The sequence below is a fragment of the Pseudorasbora parva genome, chromosome 21 (assembly GCF_024679245.1).
Source record: "Pseudorasbora parva isolate DD20220531a chromosome 21, ASM2467924v1, whole genome shotgun sequence".
In the NCBI taxonomy this organism is placed as follows: domain Eukaryota; kingdom Metazoa; phylum Chordata; class Actinopteri; order Cypriniformes; family Gobionidae; genus Pseudorasbora; species Pseudorasbora parva.
Window position 1 is genome coordinate 25,217,085 of NC_090192.1, and position 8,346 is coordinate 25,225,430.

The 8,346-nt window shown below is 39.0% G+C and overlaps 1 long non-coding RNA gene across 2 annotated transcripts; it reads left to right on the top strand.

Annotated features, from left to right (window-relative positions):
* The first annotated feature begins 305 nt into the window (after nt 1-305).
* On the top strand, nt 306-7,478 carry LOC137055885 (uncharacterized). Of its 2 annotated transcripts, XR_010900111.1 has the most exons (7): nt 317-377; nt 1,539-1,641; nt 1,929-2,075; nt 2,147-2,266; nt 6,171-6,247; nt 6,469-6,582; nt 6,808-7,478. It is a non-coding gene; the product is annotated as an uncharacterized lncRNA (long non-coding RNA). The 2 variants fall into 2 exon arrangements; XR_010900110.1 differs by lacking the exon at nt 1,539-1,641 and having other exon boundaries at nt 306-377.
* The last annotated feature ends 868 nt before the right edge of the window (nt 7,479-8,346 follow it).

Genomic DNA, 8,346 nt, shown 5'->3' on the forward strand with positions numbered 1-8,346 from the left:
ACAAAGTTATCTTAACATTTATTTTATTTTAATTTTATGTTTTGTTCATTTGTGTAGTCTAGCTTTTTTTATATATATATATATATATATATATATATATATATATATATATATATATATATATATATATATATATATATATATATATATATATATATATATATATATATATATATATATATATATATATATATATATACATCTGATTGGCGCGTTTATATATATATATAAACGCACCAATCAGATGTACGCTGTTTGTGCGCGAGCGGTCCTACTCGAGAAACTGCGTCATTTGTGTCGTTGCTCGTTGGACCTTTGGCTTTGGAGCCGGCGTCGTTATGAAGAGAGACTGAGGAGAGAGAAAGAATCTTGCCCAGGTGAGTGTCATACCTCCAACTGTCACATAAATATGCTATTAAAGTTGAGTTACTTGTTAGGGGGAAATTTTGTTGGTATTTTAAAATGTTGTACCGTGTTTTGAGTAATGTTAGCCGACTGTGTGGAGCCTGACCAACTGTGTTGACTAACGTTAATTTAACTTAGTTAACGATTTTTTTTCCCCAATAAACAAAGCGAATAACATCCTACTGACGCTCAAAAAGAAAAAGGAAAATAATTTCTTACACTCGAGCCAGAGTTGCAGCAGCAGTAACGTTTTAGTAACGTTAAGTTATTTCAACCAAATACACTGAAACGTCTTTGGTGTAACGTCAACCGACAAAGCTCGAGAGACAGAGGGGGGTTTAACGTTAACGTTAAGGAGATGCGGTTAGGGATATTTGTTGCTTAACTAACACTGAAGTGTAACGTTAAGTAATAATTAAGGCTAACGTGGTCGTTCGTTTCGTGACTAACTAACTTTTTTTTTTTTTAATCGCTAATAGAGATGACAGCCACGGTCCTAGAGGTGGGCTTTATATAGCTGCACCGTTCCCATGGATGCTGTGTCTAGTAACGTTAGTGAATATGAAATAAAAATAACATATGCACAACTTCTTAACTATTAAGTTAAAATTAAATGCAAGCCTACTTATGTTAACCGTTTAAAGCTCAAATAATGTATTTAATCTTCCATGCAAGAGGTGTAACATTACATAGTGTAAGGTTACGTCAAAGACTTCTATGCAAATGTAACTGGAATGGAAGCAAACAACAAATTCTTTAACGTTAGGCTAAAAGTTAACGTTAGCTCTATTTATTTAGGCTATTTATCATTAGCTTAATTATTAACATTGGCCTATTTCATGTCATGCATATTTGCATGTAACTGTTAATGAATTGGTTTGAAGATCATTTTCAGTTAAGGCTGTGCATCATCAATGTCACCATACGATACACATCACGATATGGATCAATTTGTAATTACATTTCTTTTGAGCAGAGTTTAGTAACAGTAATATCTGTTTATTGAATAACCAGTGCCAGTGTTTCTGTTATAACAGTTGTGATAATTAAATAAAAAAAATTAAGAGTTAAATTAAATTAATTGTCACAAGAACAGCTTGGTTCAATATCGATTATTTTTGGCTACATAACAGGTATGCCACATGCATGGCAAATTTTCTCAAGGAATAGGATACACATCTCTTAACTGATGCTGTAAACTATGGGAGTCAGTTGAAGCCTACTATAATATTGAAGGTAAAATTGAACAGATTTGTACAAACACTTAAATTACACTTTTTTTTTATAATAATAAAGTTAAAATATTTGCTAAACAAATTACATATTTCTACTCAAATTTGTTTTTTAAAGTATAAACATTTAAATGGTGGCTGTCAAACAAACTTTCTCAATTCACATTTGGTGTAGCAGCAGAACTTTGGTGTCTGTTCATCTAAGACAAATTTTATGAATCTTTATAGATTCCTGTGTAAGTGTGTTTTGTATTTGTACCCACATTTGTACCAATTTCAATACCCCTATAGGTTGATGCAGGAGAAGATGAACAAAGTATTAGGGGACATCTAGAGAAGCTTCAACCAAACATAGAGCTCCTCAAAGAAAGGATGGTGTGGAAAAATTTTGTGTCCAACCATAGCACAGAGGAGACTCGTTTCAGACTGGTGAAAATGGTAAGTACAGTAGTGTGTTGATTGCCTCCTTATGTATGACTATTTTTTAATATGTCTTTTTTTTACTTTAGCCAACAAATTCTTACACAGCTCTCTGCAATGGAACAGAGGCCTTCAAGTTTCACGGAGTCCCCTTAAGGACAAGTTCAGGCGAAAGATTGGCGACTGTGAAGATGGCAGGCTAAAAAAAGGTAATTAGGGTGGTGCTATAATTCAACAAAACAAGAAATTGGGTCTACCTACAGTTCTGTTGGTCTGGAGTGTATTTCCCGTATAACAAAGTAACGCAGGTGGTGGAGTAATAACTGCTTTTAATTAATTATTTTGAGATAGAATTCATGCTAGATCTTTTGCTATAAATTATGGACATGGCACCTGAGGCCTAATTCTTATTTTTCTCAGTTATTTTGCTTCATTTCCTGATTCAATCAAAGACTCTTTCTTACGTCCTAGAGCGCGTCCGCACATGCGCACTCTTCAAAAAAGGTCATTTAATATGGCCTTATACATATACATAATACATAAAGGACATTTGTATGTATTCGAAAAAAGTCCCGGCTGAAACATTGTCCCTCACATCACCCCCTCCCCCTCTCATTTCTGGCAATGGGGGGAGGGGGAGATGTGAGGTAGGATGTTTGACCCGGGACTTTTTACTGCGCTGAATACTAAGTGCTATTCCGCCATACATTATAGTTCTCCTTTTTAATCGGCTTAGAAAAGCACCACATTTTATTTTGTGTCACTATACTTGATCGTTCAACTATTTGTTTAACTGTATTTAAATAGGGAAACCGTGGAGGTGTTTGGAGGCTTCTAACTTGATCTCTGTTTGGTACCATAGTGAATGAACTGGGCTTAGTGGGCTAAGCTAAATGCTATCAGATCGTCAGCGCGCGTCAGAGAGATTAAGTGCACGCACTCCGACGAGAGAGGTATGCGTCAACTCGTCTTAGTTAAGGGAATAACATAGTTTAATGTGAAAAAAGCGGTAAAGTATCCTTTTAAGTCCACGTCATGCAAACAAGAAACTATGCTTCTAACCAAAGGTCTAGAGCTGTCGTTCCAACCACACAAGTTTACGATGCAGTTTGCGAACGTTCATTGGAACAATGGTGTCGGGAAACACCAAATCGTTGAACTATGTCAGTAACAACGGAACTTGCGACCATAGTTGGCTAACGATGGGGAAATGCACCCCGGATTGACTTGAAAATTAACATGCAGTTTCTTTTCTGGGCCTGTTATGAAGTTTTATGTAGCATCATTTCTCAAAGCTAAAGTCTGAACATTCTGTTTTTGCTTCAAAAGAGAACAATTATACAATCTTATTTTAACATCTGTGTTGGGATTGTGATTAAAATGCAGTGGTTGCCTATCATTTTAAATGGGTACAGACAGTTGAACAGGTAATACCAGATGAACTGGCAATCGCAATGTGCAAACACACAGTTTCTTCCTAAATGCTGTTTCACAGTAGCCTTGAAGTCTAGACGCACCCTTGCAGCAGCAAATCTAATTTGCAGCGAGTGTGGTCTATTAACTCATAAAATTGTGAACTGGAAAAAATAAACTCTGGTCAGGCCAATCACATTGTGTTTAAAGTTGGTGGGCGGGCTTAACATATTGACGGCACTCCAGCAGATGTGCGGTCTTGTGTAGGTTCCGCATGCAACTTGTAAACAAAGAAGCTGGCGAACGGCGGTCTTTCAAATCGGCTTTGGCCGCGGCTCTGGAAGATTTGGAGTTAAGCTTTTCTTTGAGAAAAGAACAAAGAACGGCACTGAAATCATCCTTTAGAAAGGGAAGATGTGTTCAGAGTTTTACCGACCGGATACGGCAAATGTTTAATCAACTAGTTCCACTTCACGTTGCTCTGGTTGGTTGTAGCACTATCTTATTGCGTGCAGAGGGAATTTGAAAGACAACCGTTTATCACGCCCCTTGGATTGAGCCCTGTCAACGGTGAGTCTGAGTCAACATCTTGATGTGGGTTTGGCTTGTCAGGCCAGTTCAAAAGGGAAGTGCAAGTAGATGCAAAGGGAGCGGTACACAGTCAATACTCAGGCAAGGACCCCCTCCGCTGGTGTGGCGTTACACTCCGTTTATAAAAATGCCAGTGAGCGTGTGGACTAGGCCTAAATTCACTATCCCTCATTCTTCGCTGGTTTCAGTGGTTGCACTTGCAAGCTATCACCATCATTATCACTCATTAGCGCACCAAACTTCAGCTCTCTTCACTTTACCACTTGGTCTGGTCTCTTCAAAAAGGACACATAACAGACCCTACCTGGTTTTGCACTGGAGTGCTTACCTATTATACTCACCTGATAAACCTACCTGTTGTTCCTGATCTGTCATCCGTCTTCTTTTTCCTGCGTTGTCTACTTGGATCTTCTTATCACTAGTCATTTACATCGCACACCACCTGCACAGAGAACCACGTATCACCACCAGCTAAGTCTTCAGTAAACCAGCATCATTGTTGCATTGCCACTTTGTTATCCTATCTTTACAATAAAGACTTATTGTTTCACTTATCCCCCTTATCTGGCCTCTTGCTTGTGGATGACAGAAGACCAAACCACAAAAAGAAAACATGAGCTGGAAATTCACTGGAGAGCGTTGTTCCCCAGTATGCTTTACAGCCAGCCCCAGAGTCTCATCCTAAGATGGGTGCCTTGTCAGAACTCCCTTCCTAAAATTACTTCTCATCTGAACTTGTGTCCTAAAATGGCCAATGATTTCAATTCACTTCCTTTTCTAGGATCCAGTAGCAACTACCTTCCTTGTCCAGAGGCTCTAGTCCATGAGCCCACTCTAGTTAGTGAGTTTACTCTTATCCCAGAGGACATTTCTGTGCCTATAATGCAGCTAGCATATGTGTCTTGGCCACACACACATCGGCTCCAACCCCTGCACTGCCTTGACATCCCGAACTACCTGCACCTTCATGGCTTCCAGAACCGCATTCACCGACATGGCTTCCTGAACCGCCTGCCCCGCCATGATCTTCCAGAACCCCCTGCACTGCCATGGCTTCCAGAACCGTCTGAACCGCCATGATCTTCCAGAACCCCCTGCACTGCCATGGCTTCCTGAACCACCTGCACCGCCATGGCTTCCAGAACCACCTGCACCGTCATGGCTTCCAGAACCACCTGCGCTGCCATGGCTTCCAGAACCGCCTGCACTGCCATGGCTTCCAGAACCGCCTGCACTGCCATGGCTTCCAGAACCACCTGCATCGCACCGCCATGATCTTCCAGAACCCCCTGCACTGCCATGGCTTCCAGAACCGCCTGCACCGCCATGGCTTCCAGAACTGCCAACTGCGCCCTGGTCTCCAAATCAACCGGCTCCCTGTACCATCCTGGAGACAACCTGCTCTGATGAACCATAATGAGTCCAGGATGCAGACGCCCTCGAACAACCCCAGCATTCCTCTTGTTCCACATCTACACCCACTCCTCATTATCACCATCGTTATCACTCATTAGCATACCCTACTTGAGCTCTCTCCACGCCACCATATTCTCTGGTTTCGACAAAGAGAAGCATCACAGACCAGGCCTGGTTTTGCACTAGAGTGCAAAATTATATTATATACTTTTATACTCACCTGAGAAACCTACCTTTTGTTCCTGACCTGTCATCTGTCTTCTTTTTCTTGTGTTGTCTGCTTGGTTCTCCTACTAACCAGTCATCTACATCGCACACCACCTGCACAGAGAACACTGTATCACCTGACATTCATCCATGCTTGTTTTGCATTCCCGATTTGTTCTCCTATCGTTGCAAAAAAGACTTGTTTCACTTACCTCCCATGTCTGTCCTCCTTTGTTCCCTATGGACCCCTGTAGGCAAAGAGGGGTATTGCAACTTGTCCCAATGTGCATGTGATGAATGCCTGTGTATTTGTACTAGTCAAATTAAGTATACTTTGAATGGATGTGCGTTCGACTAAGCGTACATATAAAAAACTAAATATACCTTGGGCATTAAACAGTAATGAAGGTTAAAACAAACAAAAAAAGTATTGGCTAAAAGCATCCCCCATGTTATGTTAATCTAATGATGTTATTTTGTTTAAAGGCCTACAGTTGGAACCAACTGTTTTGCTCTTGCCTGCACTGTTGAAGGATGACCCGAGGTTGCTGTTTGAAGTTGAGGTGAGCCTTGAACAGTTTACTAGTGTGTAAAGCACAATCTAATCAAAGCATTACCCTATTACTTACACTCGCATTTTATTATGCAAATTATTTTAATTCAAACATTATTTTTTTTTTTTGTTGGTCTCTTCAAACTATCTTATTAAATTGAAGAGACAATTACATTCAATATAGAAATAAATATGAGAAGATGGTTAATGCTATTATTTCCTCTCCTCCAGGGCCATGCTCAGACCAGCCCTTCTGACATCCCAACACCTAAGATGGTGCTTAAAGGCTGCAGGGAGGGTCATCCCCTGCAGTATGACCACATTTTACTCACTTTGGATGGCGAGGTAATCACTGAGGAGAGTGAGGACATCTCAATGGCACTGGGGCCTACTCTTGTGTGTGTGTGTTGTGTTTGGAGTCCAGTATTCTACAGGACTCAAAAATACACTGACCTTTTTGGACTGTCGTTTTAAAATAAAAGGATGGAGCCGGACTTCCTGTCACCATAAAAGATGTGTACAGTTCAATCTGTGACCAGATTTAAGTGATATATTCTCTCTTTTTTCCAGTTTCAGTTCCAGTTTATGTATTGTTTTTAAAATCCTGAAGGACTTGCAAATGGCTTGAAAGCTTAAAGGGTTAGTTCACCCAAAATTGATTCAAGCTGATAGAAGAGCAACTTTGACTGAAATAGCCACTCGTTACAAATGAGGTATGCCGCAAAGCATTTGTGAAGCCACAACACGCACAACCTTGAGGCGGATGGGCTACAACAGCAGAAGACCCCACCGGGTACCACCCATTTCCACTACAAATAGGAAAAAGAGGGTACAATTTGCACAAGCTCACCAAAATTGGACAGGTGAAGACTGGGAAACGAACAACATTAGGGTAAGTAATTAATGACAGAATTTTCATTTTTCGGTGAACTAACCCTTTAACTCTGATTGCAAATGGTTGTATAAGCAGTTTTCTTGTATATAATAAGCTATTATAAATTAGTTAATATGAATGCATGAGTGTATGTATCATACATCTGTATGTAGAATGAATTCAAATGGTGAAAAGTAATCATAAGAGGTCTATAATACCTGTAGAAGGGTTTACAACTACTGTCTTTGAGTAGACTTTAGGGTTCTATGTTTTCTCTCGCTTTCTTCCAGTGTTCCAGTTATGTATTTATTTTTTTCAGTTTGCATGTGATTGTATTAAAGTTTTTGAGCAATTCCACTCACTCATTAATCTGTTACAAACTCAAAATTTTCCAAATAAATTTTTTTTTGTAAAAAACACAACAGGTCTCTTTTTCAAAAATGTACATATTTCAAGTGTGTTGCATTTTTTATATGTGTGTACAAGGTATATTGTAATGTTTATATATAGTCCCTGACTTGTCAGCACTGATTTTATTTGCTACTAAGATTAATCAATTAAATGGTTTTGAAAGTGTAATTTATTTTGTTTCTCAGAAAGCATTTAATACAGTATTTTAAATCTTTAAAACCACAATTTGGTAAGAATTATCATTTACCTTTTAAGTAAAAGTTGTAATTAAGAAGCTTATTGACATCAGAAGCGTGTCTGACATGATAATGGTCCCTACTATCTAAAAAAAAAACAATATATAAAAAAAAATATATATATATATTGCACCTCTAATTTGACAAATGTGCTAGAAAGCTACTTGATGAATAGGTGCTATATAGCACCAAAAAAGGTTCTTCTGATTACGAACCAAAGAACCACTCCTGGTGCTATATGGCACCCCTTATGGTTCTATATAGCACCAAAAAAGGTTCTTCTGATTACGAACCAAAGAACCACTCCTGGTGCTATATGGCACCCCTTATGGTTCTATATAGCACCATTTGACAAAGGTGCTATATAGCACCTTTAAAGATAGGTGCTATATAGCACTGAAAAAGGTTCCCCTATGATTACGAGCCAAAGAACCATTTTTAGTGCTATATAGCACCATTTTTGTTTAGAGTGAAGTTATAGCTCAGAATCTTGGGACATGTGGTCTTTACCTCACAGCCGGTGGAAAATAATCAGGACAGAACTCGGGCAGAAATTATGTTCATGGATGTGATTATTAATGTTAATCA